A 22,661-nucleotide genomic window follows, 5' to 3' on the forward strand; every position below is an offset into this window, starting at 1 on the left:
AACTATTTCTTTGGTTACCAATATGCACTTCTTGCTAACAATGTAACGGTCACTTTTTTCATTTCGTATAAAATAGAGGCGAAAAAGGTTTCAAACTCATGAGCTGAAATCCAACTGATAATACCTAGGCAAAAATAAAAAAAGATCGAAACACATACAACAGTATACAAAAAAAAACGTAGAAAACTAAACACTTTAGTTTTCTCTGAAGTGCTATGAAAACTGTTGTTTGTGTATTTGGCCTTTTTTCTTTGATTATGTTGTTATATTTGACTAGTGACTGATAGTGTCTCTTTTGTTTCCAATCAGGGAGGACATTACCAGTTTGTTCAAAGTTTAATGTTTTGATATATCACATTTTATTCTAAAAATGGTAAAGTGGCATACCAAATTCCTCCTGATGAATTTCTTTATGACTTCTATATAGAAAAAAAATTGGTAAAGAATACCGACGTGTTTAGGATCGGAGCTAGGATTTAATGTAACCTTGTTAATCAAACTGCGTACTCCTTCCAAAATAAAATGAAATAATCGCTTCAGCAAAGCAATGTCTCAAATAAAGGCAATAGTAGTATCAATTGTTCAAAATTCATAAATCGATTAGGAGAAAACAAATCAGGGTCACAAACTAAAACCGAGGGAAACACAATATCTTTAAGAGGAAAACAACGAAATTACAGAAACATTTAAGTGTAAAATATGATGTAAACGACAATGTAACCAACACAGAAACGAACCTTAAGTTAACAACTGCAATTTTCCTGACTTGGAACAGGACATTTTAAGACAAAATAGTGGGTTGAACCTGGTTTTGTGGCTAGCCGAGCCTCGTGTTTTATGACAATGTTAAATATAACACTAAAAAGGACAACATTACATGACAGGACTACAGTACAAATAAATACAAGAACATTAAGTACAGAGAAATACACAAAAACACAACCCAATTCTACATTTCGACATGCTAATAGTTACATGTACTAGTATCAAAGGTACCAGGTTGATAATTTAATACGCCAGACGCATGTTACATCTACATAAGACTCAAACGTTATTACTTGGACCCATTCATTATTAGCAGCAATTCTATAAATCGTGATGGGAAACGCAAGCCGTGGAATATTAAATCTACTTGAATAATTTTATGTATACTCATGATGCAGGCGCTGCTGTTAAGGGGGCTCGCGGGTACAAAAATTTCAGCGAAATATTAAACATTTATTTTTTCATTACAAATTTTATTTATAACACTTTTAGTTATAACTTTATGATATGGTACAAAAATAACAAAAAAATCGATTCGGTTTGGCCCCTATCAAAAATATTTATATCATTGAAAAAGCTCCAAATTATCTCCCTTTGATGCAAAAATGCCTTTTTTTTTGGCGTTTAAATTAAATTAATTTTTTAACTCATCGATGACCTATATTTTTTATTATTGTTTTCAAATAAGCTTTACATAAACTAAATAATTGTAAAATTTAAGCGATTTCTGTAATTTATTTCTTTTTTTATTTCGATATTACCTCTACAATGCTTTATTGTTCCTATTAGTTCAACAGAAAAAAAGGATATTTACAAAAATGAATGCTTCTTTCGGAGGCAGATTGTGAGCTTAAATGAACGGTGATCCCATTTTTTTTATTTCATCTTTCTATTAAGTATATGCTAAAGTTCATTTATGAAAAAATATAGCGAAATCCTATAATAGAAAAAAAATTGATTAATACCCGCGAGCCCCCCTCAAGATATAACAAATGACAAATGTATGTATATTAAAATTTTGAAATGAATTAGATTTCAAATTAGGATTCTGACACTAATGTTATGTTCCGATACAATTCGCTTAAACACTTATGTTTAAGTACGAACACCATAATAAGATATCCTCAGGAAAAGAACTTTACAACTTATTCACCAGGAAGTTTTTTCATTTTCCTGTAACTACGTCTATGAATAGTGCAAGTGATATTGTGAGACGAAGTAACGAATTAATATCAAGCTATATCAAAAGAAAGGTAAGGTCTAAACCTTTGCAGTAAAATTCTTATCGTACAAGAAATACATTCGTTCGTGGTATCATCGAATAATATTAGATCATCTCCGAGAAGTTGAAGTTACAAAGACTTCCTACGTGCTTTTCTTTAAAAATAACAATAATGACTACTTCAATATACACAAACGTAGTAATTTCAAATATGATCTGATCATAAAAAGCTTTTATTAGTAAAATTGAGAATGGAAATGGGGAAAGTGTCAAAGAGACAACAACCCGACCATATAACAGACAACAGCAGAAGGTCACTAATAGGTCTCCAATGCAGCGAGAAATTCCCGCACCCGGAGGCGTCCTTCAGCTGGCCCCTAAATAAATATATATACTAGTTCAGTGATAATGAACGCCGTACTAAAGCCAAATTTTACACAAGAAACTTAAGTTAAAACTAATACAAGACTAACAAAGGCGAGAGGCTCCTGTCTTGGGACACATTTTGTACAGTTATGTCTACCTCTTCAAGTTACACTGGTGTGCTAGTAACTAAAAACTGCTCACACAGAGTTATTAGGCAGTACGTCTGAAATCGACACAACCAAAATTTTAACAACAAGTACATTGAAAGAAACCACTGAATCCGTTAAAAGATTAAATGTTTATTTACCAGATCAAATCAGCTGAAAACGTAAAATTTTGTCAAATCAGCAGTTATTCTTATTTTCAAAACACATGTTAACAGCATCGCAAATAAAATCACTTTATTCATTATATTGTGTTCTTTGAATTTCTAACGTAGTAGTCTGTTTGTTCCAACGAAACAGGTTAACATTATTAAGGGTCAAATAGTTTGTCGTTAAAAATCTGTTTTCATAAAAGTTGTTTTCATCGTGTCAAAATCCTAAAAAAAAAAGCATATATTTATCTAGCCAACATATTCTTTAATATGATATCATTTTTTTTCTTTGACATACGTCATCATTTTGTATACTAAATACGAGCGATAAGAGGAATAAAAATAAATACACAACAGATCACATTAGCACTAAAAAACTGACTCTCAATAAACATAGAATGACATAGAAAAATACCTTGTCAAAATGAAAATCTTACTAATGCAACGACATCATGACCATTGAGAAATCAAATTCTGGCAGTATCAAACTTTAATTCAAGTAATGATATAAGCTAATGAAAGATAAACAGTTTACATTCTCCTGGCGAAAGTGAGACTATGTCAATTGGAAAATATACATAAAGGTCAACCTACTCATGATAGCCTTCGTAAAACTGTTGAATGGATGACTTCAACTTTACCACTTCGAATCGTTGGTTTTGTAGCTGTCTGGTAAGCAACAACCCACTATCAAGAAAATTATAATGGGAAACACAAGTAGCTTTTGTTTATTGTATAATACAAAAGATTATGTACTTTATATGCAGGTGCGGCTTGAATGTTACTACATAACTGTTGAACAGGGGCGAAAGCTGCCAAATGTATAATAAAACTCATAGGTCAAAAACAGACTGCCAAATTCTTTATGTGCCTGTCTCAAGTCAGGTGCCTGTAGTTCAGTGGTTGTCGTGGATTCATGTCTGCGATATTTAGTTTTCGTAAATTGTTTTGTTTTAAATTATGACGTTAGTTTTCTCGGTAGAATTGTATCATATTTTCATGTAGGGGCTTCTTATAGCCGTCTTTATGGTATGGGTATTTCTCATTGTTGAAGGCCGTAAGGTTGCGTATAACTGCTGATATCCAATTCATTTCAACTTTGTTGGATAGTTGTCTGGTTGGCAATTATAGCACATCTCCTTATTTTTATATTGACTATGCCATGGCAAAAAATTAAAACGACCAAAAGACAAACAATTAACACTATACATAAGTTTTGTCGTACAGAATGGGTGTAAACCAACCCATAATGTTAATTGCTTAATGAAAGTCAAGATATAAACCGACTTATTGAAAATATGTGGTATTCTTTATTACAAGTTGGTTGGGATAGATTTTTTTATAACGGAATACATCTGGGTTTTTTTCTTTACAGTCGCCATGTATAGAAAGGCAAGAAAAAAAGAAAACCATGACGACGAATGTTTGTATGGAATGAAGAAAACTACGTATTTGGAAAAATATGGTTTAAAACATTTTCCATATCCTGGAACACGCAGATACACGCCGTTGATTTATATTTCTTTAGACGAAGGGGTGGTTATCTCAAATGATGTTTTTGGATTGACAATCAGTCAGTTTGAACGTGAGTTTAAAGCTTGCTTAGAAAGAAGAACAAAACAAGAACAATGGATACTCAATCTCCGATGTCCAGACAAATCTTCAAACGAATATATCGAATACTTACAGACATGTACAGACCAAGAGAAATGTATGTATATATTTATTACTTATCTGTTATATTACCGACAATGGTGAATATACAGTTGATAGATACATAATTTTAATAAAAAAAAAACTATAGATCTACAAGGCTTGTAATTTTGTGGGCCAGACGTGGTCTACATAAGACTTATAAGTGGCGTTCGAAACAAAACAATTGGAAAGCCAAATCAAACACGAAGTTAAAAACATATTTACAAAATACCGAACTCAAAGGTATATAAAATATAAAATTTCAATCCTGGTATCTATGATGAGTTTTTTTTCAATAAGGATGATGTCCATAAAACCTGACAAAACCAAACGCTTGACAATATCATCCAACAGAACGTATGGAAAACAACTGTCTCATTCCTGACTTGGTACAAGCAATTGCCAAAACAAAAGGTAGATTGAAAAGATTGATGACTGTTTATCTTTATGATATTTATTATGCATTTAATTTGTGAAGATAAATGCTTATAATTATGACGTCAAATTAAAATAAGAACAATAACTTTGGAATTGAAAGTAAGGAATTTTGGTATGATTTCAGAGTAATAATTAAAAGCCATGAAACTACAGCAACACATAAAAAGAAGCATGAATGTAAATAATTACTTTTTACAACCGTTATTGCAGTTTAACTAAATACATCCAAATTTTATAGATTACTTGCAAGGGCCAGGAAATGATTGTGAAGAAACAAATTTATTTAAACACCTCATAAATACTGTTGGTACTGAAATAGATATACGTAATAGACAACGACTCTGCATAATTAATGATAAAATATACAATGCAACGTCGGATACGCTTACCAGAATATCAAGTGGAAGTTTAGCAGAGGGATTTGATTTACCAGGCAGTGACCGAGATGTAATGTACGTTATCAATAGTGTAGACGTAATACAGAATACACGAAATATCAAACAGTCATCAGAACGGCCTACACTGGTCATGGAGACCGATTCTGATCATCCTGGATTTACTAAACTCAAATTGGTAACAGGAGAGTTTGATGAATCCCTCTTGATACCATCTATTTCTTTTGGAGATACTTGTAAATGTTTTTATCTATCATCAGACAGCTTTGTTAACAGTATTCGTCAGCTCTATTTGAATATGCCGCTATCTTTACATGGTCCATGTATATCAGACCAAGACGAAACTTTTGATATTGCATTCTGCCTGCGCAGTACAGTTTTACCTTGTAACGCAGAACCATGGGCTTGGCGTTATCGAAAACAGTGGCCACCTAATTTTGTAATTGACAGGATCACTAATTACGGGTGTTTGTTAGTACCTATAGGACCTAAAACAATATCAGATAGTTTCGTATTATGGAGATTGTCTTTTTCTGTGGCAGAAAAACTACTTGTTCATTCGTTTAATTTCACACAACTCTTATGTTACAGTCTTCTGAAAATAACTTTAAAGTATATCATTAACAAAAATAAGGACGTCAAAGATTTGTTGTGTTCCTATTTTTTGAAGACGGCTTTATTCTGGGTTTCGGAAGAGGAAGATATTGAAATATTTCGATTGTCTAAATTGTTTCATTGTTTTTCTCTCTGTCTTGATAAATTAATATCATGGATAGACAAATGTTACTGTCCAAACTATTTCATACCTGAACACAACATGTTCTTAGGAAAGATCAATCGGAGAAACAATAAAATACTTCTTTGCATACTTGATAGGATAAAGTGTAGTGGAACTATAGGATTGTTAAAGAATTTATTTCTTCAGAACAACAGCTTTAATCTTTCTTTAGATGAACCGAGGGAACAGTCGTCTGGAAAGTTAGACACACTATTTTATAAAGTTTTTTACCTGCCATATTCGCATGATAGAGATATTTCAGACTATTATAAAGAATTTGAATTGGTTGAATATCTATTGAAGTCTGAATCTTCTAAATTTATTACTGATGTGTGTAAATATCACTATGCCAAAATCAATCAACATGTAGCACAAGTACTACCGTCACCATTCGCAATTAATAAAACGTACATAATACACAATTGTTATCATAGACATTTAAAAGACGGCTTGAATACAGATGCTGTGTCAGGTTGGTTGTTATACGCGTCGTTTTATTACGTGACAGGACAGTACAATGTAACTCTAAGACTAATACATTATATTTTATCAAGATGTACACCTAATATGTTGTTTGTAGGCAGTAATATCTACACGGATGATTGTCTAAAAATTTACAGACAAAATGTGCATTCCACAATGACATTGAACAACAGGATGAAAATAGCTACTGTAGACTGTGTTATGTACTTGAAAGACTCTTCTTTAATACCAGAAGAATTAAAGCTTACACAGGGAGACGTGACCATTTTTATACCGCCTATTACCATGTCACACTTTCTTAGATTTCTATGTTATCATCATCTTGGTGATATTCCTAACAGGCAACAGGCAAAACGTGATTTAAAGTGCACAGTGAAAGAAACAGAATTTATTACATTTTCTCCTAATTTGAATTTAGGAATACTTAAAATATGCTATGAACTCTCCGGCGATAAGAGTAAGACATCTTAGTGTTATGATGAAGCTTGCGGCTTTCAGCATTCCTGATGACGGAAAATCAGGAAAATCACTTGGGACGCATAAAATTATTTCACGTGTTCTTTTCATTTTTCTTTCATTATTTTGGAACATGGTGAATCTGTTTGTCGTACATCTGAAAAAGAAAAAAATCAAAATTTAAATGCAGCATATATTATTCATCTTAGTTTTGAATCATCAAGCATTGTACTTTGTAATTTAATAACGCTTATTCTCAAAGAAATTATGATACAATCTTATGCATTGTCCGAATATTCAAAATATGAATATGCGTTTCACTTATTTTAAAATAACTGGTCGCTGATAAAAGAAAATATCAAGGGATGGTGTTACGATCAAGGCAAAATATTACTGTTTATGGTCAAATACACGAAAGCTTATTTTTCTGTTACAAGCTGGGTCAAAATGCTTAACTAAGAGACTACATAGTTGTCTTATAGCTGCATGGAAAGTAAGATTGCAAAGGAGTATGTTCGAAATGGCCCCCTTTTTTAGCGTAAATTTAAAATTCGTATTTATCGACCAATATCAAGATAAATTATAGCTAATACATTGACTAGCTAGGATATAACCCATTTTGTTGAAAATTTTACGTTTCTGCGTTTCATTATGACGTCAAAAGTTGTACTCATATTGATTTTTCACGAAAAAATCAACGAAAATGGTAGAATTTCCATAGATTATTGGACAGGAAACATAGAGCGCATACGTCGACAACAAAGATCTTTTAAAATAATGTTTGTGAAGACATTTCACATGTCTTATTTGAATCTTAAGCTTGTCGACGCCTGCGCTCTATGTTTCCTGGTCCTTTATTTGGTTGAAATCTAGCTGATTTGTCATATTTCACCAAAATCCCTTATCTTGACCTTTTTTGGATGTAAAAATCAACGTGTTAGAATTAAACTTTGACAAAAACAGTTCTGTTTAACTTTCTAACATGTCTTTAGGGCAACTTTAAACATGTATTACCTTGTAACTATGAACTTTATAATTGGGGCCAAATATGGCCCTTACCGAACTTACTCCTTATCATTTAATTTGTTGTACACATGTATGTTTTATTATAAGTTATCTTTGCATTATTTTGATTTATTTAATAGTTCTCTGTACTCTGTTATATTTGTCATATATGTATATGCCTTGTATTTTGATAAAAGCAATAATCGTGCTAATGCAATGAAGATTTATTCAATCCTAATTTCAATAGCTTACTTACAATCACATGATCTTATGGGAAACACAAGTGGGGAATTCCGTTGCTTCTCTTTTAGTCGGTTTTCGTTTATTGCCATGGCAGTTTTAGTTGTAATAAACTTATGAGTTTTATTATCCCTTCGATATTTTCCGCCTCTATTTTGCCTTGAACCAAATATAACTTCAACAGTATTAAGTATTGTTAAGAGTTTTCATTTTATGATTTGAAATTTTAAAATAAACAATCTGATTCAAATACAGATCCTTTATCCACTCTTTGCTAACAAGGGTCTGACAACGCTTCATTTTACTTATGTGTTTACACCTTTTTAAAATTTGAAGGCTAAAGGTGATCTAAGGTAAAATTAGAAGAATCAAGAATTCAAAATTAAGCTACGAACTAATTAGTAAATTTATTGATAGGGACGGAAGATTAGTACTTATCAATGTGCAGATAAATAACTCAATTTTTACATTTATTAATGTAAATGCACCTAAATGTAAAACATCTAGAAATTCTTTTTTAAAAAAGGTTAGCGATTATTTAAAGGAACACGGCCTAGAAATACCAATACTTGGGGCCGATTTTAACGAGACAATAAAACCAATTGATAGAAAATCTATACGGCCATGTAAATTTACTCAACCTGTACATGGTTTTAAAAACTTGATTTAATCTAACAAACTGACAGATGTTTGGAGAAATTAAAATGAAAATAAACAACAATTCACATGAAGAAGAAGAGATAGGTCACAAGCTAGTAGGATTGTACGGAAGCGTATTAGCGCCACACATTTTTTTTTTTTTATTTTTCTTCTTATGTTTGCGTTATAACGCAAACCTTTGCGTTATAACGCAAACCTTTGCGTTATAACGCAAACCTTTGCGATATAACGCAAACCTTTGCGTTATAACGCAAACCTTTGCGATATAACGCAAACCTTTGCGTTATAACGCAAACCTTTGCGTTATAACGCAAACTAACGCAAACCTTTGCGTTATATCGCAAAGGTTTGCGTTATAACGCAAACATAGGAAGAAAAATAAAAAAAAAAAATGTGTGGCGCTAATACGCTTCCGTAGGATTGATTTAATTTTATGGAGTAAGATTTTTCACCACTTATAGCATTTTGTTAAATGAAACCGGCAGTTGTTCGAACCACTGATCATCAAAGAGTATTTCTAAAATTTAAGCCTGGGGTATCAGAAAGGGGCAATGGGTATTGGAAAATAAATAATTCAGTTTTGCAAGATAAAGATTACCAAGAACTGAATAATACTTTGATAGATAAATATGTTTTCGAAAAGGAAACATTAGATTGTAATTTATTATGGGATGGTTTTAAAATCGCGGTAAGGGAAGTAACAACAAATTATTGTAAAAATAAAGCAAGAGGAGAAAATATACTTTTAAAAAAAGACTTAGAAGAAAAAATTAAAATAAGAGACGAATCAAATATAGATGACAATAAAATAGAAAAAGAAATAAATAGTATTGAAGATATATGAAGAAAAAGCGAAAGTAGCTAAGTGAGATCTAGAGAAAAGTGGGAAGAATTTGGTGAAAAAAATAATTCTTACTTCCTTGGGTTAGAAAAAAAAGACAAGTTAAAAAATCTATAAATAAGCTAATGGGAGATAATGGGGAAATAATTTCGGATCAAGAGAAACTTTTAAAAACTTGTATAATAAAAAAATTTAAATAAAGATTTAACAGAAGAATATGTCAGCGATACAAAATTAGAAAATAGAGTTGATGAACATGATAAACTAATATGCGATGGGAAAATTACAGTAGAGGAATGCACAAATGGTATCTTTAAAATGAAATTAAATAAATCTCCAGGTCTTGATGGACTTACGGTAGAATTTTATAGATTTTTTTGGAATAAGCTTAAATCATTACTAGTAAATGTCTTAAATAAAGGATACGATAGAAACAGTCTTGTACAATTTGGAAATTAGTATGGCGTTCATTATCACTGGACTAGTATATATTTGTTTAGGGGCCAGCTGAAGGACGCCTCCGGGTGCGGGAATTTCTCGCTACATTGAAGACCTGTTGGTGACCCTCTGCTGTTGTTTTTTATTTGGTCGGGTTGTTGTCTCTTTGACACATTCCCCATTTCCATTCTCAATTTTATTTCATATTCAAAACATACTAGTATATCAACTTTGATATTCAAAAAAGGGGATCCTTTACTTTTGGGAAACTATCGTCCAATATCCCTTCTTAATAAAGATTTTAAAATCTTGTCATATGTTATTGCGCAACGCTTAAAAAAGGTACTTCCAAAAATTATAAATGAGGACCAAACCGGTTATGTTAAAAATAGATTCATTGGGTTTAATCTGAGACAAGTCCAAGATGTAAAAGACTACTCAGATACATACAAAATTGAGGGAGCAATTGTTTTTGTGGATTTTACAAAAGCATTTGATTCGTTAGAATGGGATTGTATGCTTGGAACTTTGAAACATTTTGGGTTTAATGAATCATTTATTAAGTGGGTTAAAACTATGTATACAGATGTTCAAACATGTGTTATGAACAATGGGTGGGTATCAGAAAATTTCAAAAATTCACGGGGAATCCGACAAGGCTGTCCTCTATCAGCGTTATTGTTTGTTTTGGCTGTTGAAATTATGGCTCTTAAGTTCAGGAATAGCAACGAAGTAAAAGGAATCACTATTAAGTTAGATGGGAAAAGTTACAGCATTAAAATTTCACAACTAGCAGATGACACAACATTATTTCGTAAAGATAAAAACGATGTAATATTTGCAATGAATATAATAGAAATTTTTGGCTCGTTTTCAGGTATACTTAAGAAATAATTCATGGGGGCTTGAATATATCGTGATTTTACCACGGGTTGGCCCTTTATGACAAATATTTTACCCCTGAGCGATAGCGAGGGGTAAAATATCGGCATAAAGGGACAACCCGTGGTAAAATCTAGATATATTCAAGCCCCATGAATTATTTCGATTCTGATAGGACACATACGGCAATTCTTTTGGATCGAAGCGCTCTAGGTGTAGGCAAATATTTGCCGTTCCCATAAATAAACGCACTAATAAACTAGCGTAAAAGAACGGAGCAAACTGCATTAGTGACATGCTTAAACTATTTAAAATAATGTATTTAGACAGTTTTGGATGAATTTGAATGATAATTTATTTATATGTCTTATATGATGTACAATAAAGGGCTTTTGCCACATTTTAGCATCATTTGTGTATGTTTCCTTGTGATGATTTTCGGATTCACAAGCGTGTATTTTCCCGTAAAATGCTTACATTCTAACGTCATTGTTCTATGACGTCGGGTATCTCATTCATTAAAAAGCATATGACGTGGGAGTACGATCGGAACAGCCCATGCAATATATTCAAATTTTACCACGGGTGTGTACTCAAAGCGTTTGAAGGACGTCATGTTAGAATGGTAAATAGAAATAAAACAGAAGGATTATGGATTGGGAAATTGAAAAAATGTAAAGATAAAATTGCGGGGATTAATTGAGGAGATAAACCTATTAAAGCATTAGGAGTGTTTTTTTTTTTGGACATGATAAAGAGGAATGCAAAAAATTAAATTGGGATTGTAAAATAGAGAAAATGATGAAAATGTTCAAGACATGGGAAAAAAGGAATCTTTCAATTTTAGGGAAAGTACTAATTATTAAAACATTAATTTTGCCTTTGTTTACATTTTTTGGAAGTGTTTGCTTAAGTACCGGTCTTTGTAAGAATCATGCAGGTTCCTGTTGATAGGCGATTCATGACCCATCTTCAAATGTCTTTATATTTTGTTTATGAGGAGGGTATGGTATGAAAATAAGTTTCATGTATTAATTTTTTTTCTTTTGAACCTTGGTTGGCATGGAAACCATCCTTACAAAATGTTGCCTAAATACGTTCATAAGTAGCCTTTGAAAATTGAAATATAAGGGGTTTTAAAGTCCAATAGAAATAAAGTTAATCAATACAAAAAATATGTATATTTACAGTATTGACAAACAAAACCCCTAACTATACAAAAACGTTAAAATTATGAATTTACTAAATAGTTTGTTTCCATAGCAACCATTTAAAAATGTGTTAAAATTCGAAAATGAAAAATTTCAAAAAATCTTTAATTTTAAATCTGTTTATCGCCCAAGACCAACAATACCATGAAATGTCATTGACAAATTTTGAGAGACCACATTCTATATATTGATAAAATAAAAAGAAAGTCGTGTGTTTTTTTTTTCTTTAAAAAAATAATTTTAGTCAAAAATTGTCAATTTTCACCAAAATTCAGATTACCAAACAGATGAATACTGAAACATTTTGAACTGAAAAAGCTAAAACATTCCATTTATACGTGCATTTCTGACACAAATTTGGTAATTATAAATGAGAATATATGATTGATAGAGATATTTTGGTAGAGAAGGAATTTTTTTCTCTCTGGGCATGGTGCCACACCCCCCCCCCCTTTTTTCAAAATTCAAAAAATTATTAAAAATTTAAAAGATGGAATTCAATTGTGAACATTTTGAGCATTAAAACATGAAATTTCTTCAAAGGCTGAGCGCAATAATAGAAACCCCCTACACCATTTTTATACGACCCCAAAAAAATTTTGGGATCGTATAATGGTATGATGTCGTCGTCTGCGTCGTCTACGTCGTCTGCGTCGTCGTCGCCCGAAGACACATTGGTTTTCGGATAATAACTTTAGTTTAAGTGAATAGATCTTCATGAAACTTTTTCAGAAGGTTCAATACCACAAAAGGAAGGTTGGGATTGATTTTGGGGATGATGGTCCCAACCGATTAGGAGTTAGGGGCCCAAAGGGGCCCAAAACAAGCATTTTTTTAGTTTCAGGATAATAACTTGTGTAGAAGTATTTCAATTGCTCTGAAATCATATCGCAATGTTTAAAACCACAAGAAGAAGGTTTGGATTCATTTTAGGGGTAATGGGGCCAAAGTTTAGGAATTAAGGGCCAAAAAGGGGTCAAAACAAGCATTTTTCTAGTTTCAAGACAATAACTTATGTGTAATTGTATGGATCTCTCTGAAATTGTACTACAATGTTCAATACTGCAATGGAAAGCATGGGATTGAGTTTAAGGGTTATTGCTCCAAGGGGGTTTAAAAAAATTGGGGGGAGGGGGATTTTTTGTTTACGATTTTTGAAGGGCTTCCTTTTTTTTCAAAATTTTTCAAATTTCGAATTTTGAAAAGTTTCAAGAAGAAATCTTCAATTGCACAGTATTGTGCAATAGATTTGTTAGATCTTTGACCACATTAATTTTGTGACAAAAACCTATATTATTTCAAAAATTTGATCACAATCCAAATTCAGACAGAATCAAGCTTGAATATTGTGACCAAATTTGCCCTAACTGTTCAGGGTTCAACCACTGGGGTCGTATAAAGCTGCGCCCTGCGGAGCACCTGGTTATATATTAAGATCTTTTTTTAGATATGGGGAATGTGTCAAAGAGACAACAACCAAAGCAATCAACAGAAAATAGCCGAAAGGCTGAAAACTGAATGAAGGATAGCTGCGTCTCTAATTACACTTGTTTTGTGCAAATTGAAATTTAAAATCTTTAAGTGCTATTTCATGGTCTTTAAAATTGACTCTGTCCTAGTTTCATAAATTTTGCATCAATGATTATTTGTGTCTTTCAATATATATCAATGAGTGGCTTAAAAGTTCCATTTAAATGTTCTTTGTAGCTGTCGTTTTTTCTTCAAAAGCAAAAAAATGCATTTTACCCCTATGTTCCATTTTAGCCATAGTGGCTAAGTTTCTTGAAGTACAAGGAAATAAAACACAAAGTTTATACAAGATACTCCCAAGTTGGGCCGAAATCGATTTAGCATATTCAGAAGAAGACTTTTTTAAAGTAAGCAAACTAGATGAACAAATTGTGAAAAAATTCTTTAAAGGGCTATAACTCCACATGATTCAATTGACAATTTTGGTCATATAAACTTATTTGTAGATCTTACTTTGCTGAAAGTTGTGCTGTTTACAGTTTATCTTTGTCATTAATAATATTCAAGATAATAACCAAAAACTGCAAAATTTCCGTACAATTAACAATTTAGTGGCCGCAACCCAACAATGGGTTGTTAGATTTATCTGAAAATTTGCTCTCAAGGCTTTAGTGTTTGAGATATAAGCTACACACTGCATGTTACCCCTATGTTCTATTTTTACCAATGGCGGCCATGTTTTTTTACAAAATTGAAAATAAAACACAAACTTTATTCTAGATATCCTAAGGATCATTCAGTTTAAGTTTTACTGGAATTGGTTCAGTAGTTTCAGTGGAAATGTTTCAAATATTTAACACCGAACAGACGACGACGGACGCCAAGTGATGGCAAATTTCACAGTTCCTTTGAAACGGTGAGCTAAAAAAAAACTACGTCCGTCCTATTAGAAATAAACTGAAAATAAAAAATTAAAAACTTGTACCATCGAGAGCGCTAACGAGGCCACTTTCCATAAATTTTAATATTTTTAAGGGTCATAACTCTTTAAAAAAAGTCCATTGTCCATCCTTATAGAACTTAATTTCGAATTTTTTATTTATAAAAATACTATTTTTGATATAACAAAAAAAAAAAAATATTTTATTTTTTTTGTCTTAAAACAGTGGTTTTGATAAGAAAATAACACTCTGTAAAGATTAGACCAATGGACAGTTTTAAGCTTGGTACAGTGTATCCAATTTCATTATCTATGGAAAATACATTGCCTTGTATCGTTTCTTTTGTGGACTAGTATACTATTGCGCAGAGTCAGATTATGTACACATAATGGCTGTTACTATTTACCTCCAATGTAAATCGACATGTACATCAAAACCTTTATGCAAACACTTATTTGTCACTATGTCAATTTAACTGGGTTAAAATTGAAATTGAAGAAGAACTACAGAACCTTTCTTTCTATTCTAATATATAATAAATTAATCTAACTTATGTAAAAGATTTGAAATACATGCGGAATGTGTCCATTGGACACAGATGATGCTCCCGCTTGCATATCATAAAAGTTATAAACGGACATAACTGAAGAACAGTAAAAGTGACACTTACCAATTGTGTACTAACTTTTATGGTGATAAGTATTGTGTAAAAGTTTCATAACATTTTGTTGAGGCAAACTAAAGAAAGAAATACAAAACAAAAAATTCAGCAACTTTTTTCCTGTATAAAGAGGCATTGCATAGAACAGTGAAAGTGACACCACCAAAATTCAAAGTTGATCTGTATATGGTGGTTTTAAGCATTGTGTATAATTTTAATAACATCTGGTAAAGACAAACTAAAGTTAGAGAACATAAACGGAAAATTCAGCAATTTTTCTATCTGTAAAGGGGCATAACTCTTGGACGGTTTAAGTGACACCACCAAAATTCAAACTAAGTCTGTGTTTTATGGTAATAAGCAATGTGATTAAGTTTCATAACATTTGGTTGAGGCAAACTAAAGATAGAGAACAGAAACCAACTTTGGGACGTACTGAAGGACGGACAAGGGTAAACCTTAATGCCCCCTCCGCCACTGCGGGGGCATAAAAATGTGTAAATATAACAATTGATTAAATTAGGCAAAATTCAATGAATGGTCATTGCACATGGTTGTCATAAAGGTTTGAGAATCAAAACAGTATATAATAGTTAGGACCAGCAAATTGTCCTCAAGGCCACAAGGAAAATATGTTTTAAGAACCATAAAAAAAATCGATTATTCTGCCGTATACAAATAATAATCAGTTAGGTTTTTAAAAATAATAATAATAGACAAGCTGTCCTTTTCCACCATATACAATAGAAACATTGACAAATTCTTGCACAATTTAATGTAGATCGTTGGTATATTTTTCCTCAGATAGAACATGTAGAATTTGTATGCCCCCACCGTAGCAAAGGGGGCATTAAGTTGTACCCTTGTCCGTAAGTACGTCCGTTCCAGAGTTATACCATTATATAAATGGAAAAAAGTGCTGACTTTTTTGTTTCCGTTCTCTAACTTAAGTTCATGAAGTTTGCCACAACCAAATGTTTTGAAACTTATACACAATGCTTATTTCCATAAAATTCAGAACAGTTAGAATGTTATTGGTTTAACATGTACTGTCAATAAGTTATGCCCCTTATAAATTGGAAAAAATGCTGAATTTTCCGTTTCCGTTCTCTCTTTTTCGTCTGTCTGACATAGTTCATCTTACACTGACCTCATTTTCTTAGAACATTGATAATGTTAAGTTAATATGATACTTGTATTAAAATCTTTACATAACACTTACAGAGTTTCAAAAGTAATTCAATGATAGATAAAACCAACCAGACATTTCAGGGTGAACCTTCTTGCTTAACAGATCTTAGTCTAGGTTTAAAGTTTTTAAAGCATTAATCTGTTTCAAAAACCAACAATGAGTTGCATTAAATTGTTCCTGTAACTTTTTTATAGCCATTTTGAAAGACAAAGTATCCTGAGCTATTTTTTTTTAAATGTTCATTAAGATTTGTTTTTCTAAATAATCATGTTATGCTCATTGTTGAAGGATATACGGTGACCTGTGGTTGTTTATTTCTATGTCTTTGCTCTCTGGTGGAGAGTTAATTGTCTCATTGACAATTACAACACATCGTCTTATTTTTATACATAGACTTACTAGTAATTAAGTTTTGGATTCAACATTATTCTTTTTCACTGACAGCATCAGTCTTAGATACTACAACGGGTTATGCGTATTACCAATTTTTTTTTAAACTTCTGAGAAATCTTACATATAAGATTGAAGGGAGGGGGTACATATGATGCCCTCAACTTTAGAAGTTGTGTTATGCTTAAATTCTTAAAATACTTAGTTCACAAGTAAACTAAATGAGATACCACGTTTTTTTTCAACAAATTTTATAATTTTGAAAAAAAAAAAAAAAAAAAATCGAAAAAAGGGGGGTGGACCATACCCAGAGTGATGATTTTTCATTTTGTACAAGTCTATCTTCATTTACTATATATTTTTGTTTAAAATTAACAAATGCGTGTCAGAATTGCACATATGAATGGAATATTTTAGCTTTTTAAGTTACTAAATGTTTGATTATTCATCTGATTGTTAATCTGAATTTTGGTGAAAATTGACAATTTTTGACTAAATTTTTTTTTTTAAAGAAAAAAAAACGCACGACTTTCTTTTTCTTTTATGAATATATAGAATGTAGTCTTTCAAAATTTGTCAATGACATTTCATGGTATTGTTGGTCTTGGGAGATAAACAGATTTAAAATTTAGGAGTTTTTGAAATTTTTCATTTTCGAAATTTAACACATTTTTAAATGGTTGCTATGGAAACAAACTATTTAGTAAATTCACAATTTTAATGTTTTTGTATAGTTTGGGGTTTTGTTTGTCAATACTGTAAATATACATATTGTTTGTATTGATTAACAATATTTCTATGGGACTTTAAATTCCGTTATTTTATATTTTCAAAAAGGGTCTTTTTTCATATATTTAAGAAAAATGTTGATTTGATGGTTACCATGGCAACGGGCATAATACAGGGAAAATAAAGACAGAATTTTACTCATCTACCAAAGTTCTTATGATATAGGGCAAAAAAAATTACTTCTGTGACATGTCATGAATCACCTTCTGCATGATTTTTACAAAGACAGGTACTTAACTCCTGTAAATTATCTTAAGGAACTAGAAACACGAAGCTTTAGATATATTTGGGATGGGAAGCCAGACAAAGTAAAAAGCAACCTGATAACACTTGCATATGAAAAAGGAGGCTTACAAATGGTCGATTTTAAAAGTTATTTTATATCGCTTAAGGCATCATGGGTATATAGACTTGTTAATGGTAAATTTGCCAACTGGAAGCTTATACCTTTTAAATATCTAAAAGTGTCTAATAATATTTTAACTATATTTAATATGGTTTTGGATGATATAAAACCTTTAGAATATTTTAAATATGTTCCAGAATTTTATAGAGAAGTAGTAAAGTCATGGATTTTGACTGGGAGTGGGCAAACAAAACAACCAGTAACATATGTTGATATAAGAAAACAAACAATATGGGGGAATAAATTTATTGCATTTCATAATAAATCAATTATATTTGAAAACTGGATTAAGAGTGATATAATTTACGTAAATGACATTCTAGATAACACTATGTCATTATCAGAAAATTACATTTTGAACAAATTAAAGTGTAAGGTAAACTGGATTGCTGAATTTCAAAAATTGAAACAATCCATTCCACAAAATTGGATTGACATAGTGAAACAAGAAAATTCTGTCCAAAATAAAGTAAATGCCCAGAGAAATAAGATCACATGGAAAGATCGTTATTTTGAGACTACATTTTTTTCAAATAAAATGTTATATGACTCTTTAGTGAATAGTAAAAAAGGACCGTCAGTAGGGATAAACAGGTGGCTGAAAACAATACCAATGCAAGAAGCTCCAAATATGAATTCATTATATAACTTTATCTTCAAATACTTAACTGAAAATAAATTAAAAATATACATATGGAAACTACTACAGTTTATTGTACCAACCAAGAAAGTAGATACCAATATTAATGGACATAAGACAATAAGTCCAATGTTACTTTCAATTAAAAGAAACATAATCAATAAATATTTTTTCTAGTATTGTTAATATAATGTTTTGTAAACAAAATGTATGTCAATTAATTTAATCAGCTGATTATTCCTCTGGGTAGTCAGAGAATTGTTACAGGGTACGTCAAGAGAAGCTTGGAATCTTGATGATTTATGTAACAAGCAATATTTGATGAATAAAATTATTATGTAGTTAAAAAAAAAGAATTTAAAATTGATACTTTAAGGTAGCACAATACAAAGATTTTTCATCCCCAATTAGACATCCTTAAACTGATGTAATTCCACTCATCCTTCTTTAAATTTTATAAACGAGGTACCAAAAGAAAGAAGAATGATTAATCTTTCAAATTGTGATAATTTCATTATGACATAATTATTACATAATTAATTGTTATGTAATTAGTTGCTATATTGTAATTTCCATACTTGAATGAATTTAGCTTCTTTGTTATTCATAGCATCCCAAAATATAGGTAATATTGTTTATGACAGGAACATTTATTTTCACACCTTATACGTATATCACTGTTTATTACATCGTGATTAGGGAAATGAGCTTTCAATCATAAAGTTTGAATGCCTTATAGAATTCAGACAAGAATTTATCAATTGTAAAACAAACAAATAATTAGTTGTCTCTGTCCATTATTGTAATCGAAGTTATCAATGAACACTTTAAACTAGAATGACCAAGCGAGGATTTTGACAATTCAAAACTTTTTCAATGAATTCCTTCTTTTTTGTTTTGTTTTATTATTGATCAAACCAAGGAGGTTATATGATCTCATAAATCAAAAAGAAATCCACGAATTACGTATCTAATTTTTTGTTGTTGTAATCAGCGATCCACGAATTTACGTATACCACGAAATGCCTTTTTTTCTCTATCCACGAAAATTGATACCCACGAAAATAAATGAATCCACAGTAGGTGTTCTGGGGCAAAATATTTTAGCTTGTATCATATGGAAATACACCAAAGAGTCCGAACAATTGACACGTATTCCAAAACCTCACCTAAGTACATTCTTAAATGTCATTGGCTGATGTATTAAATACATGAAAAAAAAGTAAATCGCTGTACTATGTTACGATTAAATAATCGTTTTGAATAATCTTTGGTTCGTCTGCTTATAACCCTTTTTTCAGTAACTTATTGTAGCAATTTCATAAATCAGCTGTTTCGATTCAAACAAATTATTACTGATCAAAAAAGTATAAAGAGAAGAAAAAATCTGAATTCAAAATTTAATAGAATCAAACTTTATAGATCTTTTATAATATCGGTAGCGGAAGTTTGAAATGTTCAACCTTCGGCCGAATCAACCTTTTCGCACTCGTAGTCAACTTTCCTGAATTATAATAATTGGATGATTACGGCATCTTGCATATAGATATAAATGTACTGATTAAACAAACAATTTGCAAAAGCAAATTTACAGATCTAACATTGTTGGGTTGATGTTTTGACGAGTTGTATATACAGAATATACACAGTCATGTATCACAATCACTGCTGGTGATCCGATGGATAAATCTGTTGTAAAGTTGTCACTGGTTCAGAAGGACTTGTAAATATAGTCATTTCTGTGACTGTATCTTGCATTAATTTAGGATCCTTTACAATATATAATTCAGCTGATCTGTAACAATACCTTCCTCATGTCTTATATATTTTGTTCTGTATTACGACGCTAGATTAAAACTGACAAGGAAAGGTAACACCCGGCTACGAAAGCTTTATTAATGTGAAGCCAAGTAGCTCTATGAAAAAGTGGTAAATAATGTGTAAGGTAAACGGCTTAATGTTGGGTTGTCTAAAAATAAAAACACTTTGCACGAAATTGGAGAACAATTCATATAAGATGATTCTAAAGAAGCTCATAAATATAAGTTTTTTAGTTATTGATCTGCAATGTTAATTTCAATAGTTTCACTAGGATTCGGGAAGTGGTTTATAACTTAATGACATGAAGAGGGCCGTGGTGTAGTGGTTAGAGCATCGGACTACTAACACAAAGGTTTCTGGTTCGACCTACGTTCCGTGGAGAAATTTCAGGGATTGAATTATTTGCTCTCTCCCTTGACACTATTTGCAAGTATGGTCTTGATAAACGATGAAAGTCCGTCGGAAGGGGACGATAAATGGCTGACCGTGTTTAGAAGTCCAATCTCTTGCACGTAAAAGACACCCTTGTAGATTCCGAAAAAGAGCAGGCTAATGCCGCTACAAGGCAGACCTCGCACCCACAAAGTGGAAAGAGATGAATATAAGTTGTCTAATCCATTATAAACAAATATGTGAACACTAACTTTAGTGAGATTTTTACGGCCAGTTAATTCTGGGAAATCATTACTTATTGGTACAAAAGTAACCCATTATATTGACAAAAAATATTCAATGTATGTACAATGTATAATGTATGTGACCGGTAATACCAATGCAGTACACAATCATTAATCAAGAATCAGTAATGTGGTACAATGTATTGGCAATGTCTCAGCAATGAAGAAAATATAAATGTCTGTTCTCCGCAATAGCATAAAAAACTAATAGCTTTGGGTTAGTCAACTGTCAGAAACTAATTAAAAGTTATAGATCAGTTATCACTGAAGAGCTAAAATGAGTATAGAAACTCATTAAAGATTACGTCAAACTCATGTTTTGTCTACATTAGACCCATAAGTGGTACTCGCATCAAAACACTGTAAAGTCAATCAAACACGAAATTGATGTGCATTGAAATCCCCAAATTCGATACAAAACTTAAATCTTGCCGAGCCAATTCATGCCTGGGTGAGAGAGGTGTTTTGTGTTTCGAGTGATAAAGATATTGTTGGAGTCTCTCCAATGCCGTGAAATATGTTTTAATTAAATGATATACCTTCATCAGAAAGGCTCAAACCTAGTCATTTGAAAATCAAGGAGGAATATAAAGCTGGGTTTATTAGGAGCTTTTTGAGAAATATATAACATTGAACATACTAGTTAATAAGACTGTATTGTTTCAACATTTTCTTTCAATTTGCACAATGTGCTGTACATTTCTGGAATTAAGTATCATGCAGTATATATATACACTATCCTCATTATCATTATAGATATAGGAAGATGTGGTGTGAGTGCCAATGAGACAACTCTCCATCCAAATAACAATTTAAAAAAAGTAAACCGTTATAGGTCAATGTACGGCCTTCAACACGGAGCCTTCTAGTTTAGTCTTATATCATATACTGACCGAATGATAAGCTGATGCAAGTTTGGAAGCTTGTACTTTCGCGTTTGGAGAAAGAACAAATTGAAAATAAATACCTTCCGACCTTTTAATTTAGTGTTAAAGATAGTTTAATCAATTATCTGTAAACTTAATTCAAACAAAATAGTTATCATTCTCTACGTAGCTTTTTTTATTCAAAATGCTTTACAGGTTTGCGGTGTTATGATGCATCGAATGGTCAAAATTACAATACTTTTCTAATATAAAACATTTGTATCCTTTTGAGAATTAAGAGCTTGGCAAAATGATTATTGATGCTAATGATATTGATATAAAGTTTATTCTTGTAACCCTTTTCATTTAGAATAGATTTCATATGTAGGAACATCATTCGCGTTATACATGTATAAGCTGATTCATTAGATTGTATCCATGCATGTACATACACGTAGCTAGGTGTGTTTCAATATTGTTATTAGGTTCATATCATGAATTTTTACAGTTGAATATGAAACACAAAGTACACTTGAACGAATATGTGATTTCAGCAAAAAGCATGACTCCAAATAGATAATACTTATATTTGAATTGTTGAGTATTGTCCGACAATT

At 31.5% G+C, this 22,661-nt stretch overlaps 1 long non-coding RNA gene across 1 annotated transcript; it reads left to right on the forward strand.

The window, feature by feature from the left end:
- The first annotated feature begins 1,944 nt into the window (after positions 1-1,944).
- On the forward strand, positions 1,945-5,844 carry LOC143080025 (uncharacterized). Its single transcript, XR_012979595.1, has 3 exons — positions 1,945-2,018; positions 4,045-4,380; positions 5,041-5,844. It is a non-coding gene; the product is annotated as an uncharacterized LOC143080025 (long non-coding RNA).
- The last annotated feature ends 16,817 nt before the right edge of the window (positions 5,845-22,661 follow it).

This window comes from Mytilus galloprovincialis, chromosome 6 (assembly GCF_965363235.1).
Source record: "Mytilus galloprovincialis chromosome 6, xbMytGall1.hap1.1, whole genome shotgun sequence".
Classification (NCBI taxonomy): domain Eukaryota; kingdom Metazoa; phylum Mollusca; class Bivalvia; order Mytilida; family Mytilidae; genus Mytilus; species Mytilus galloprovincialis.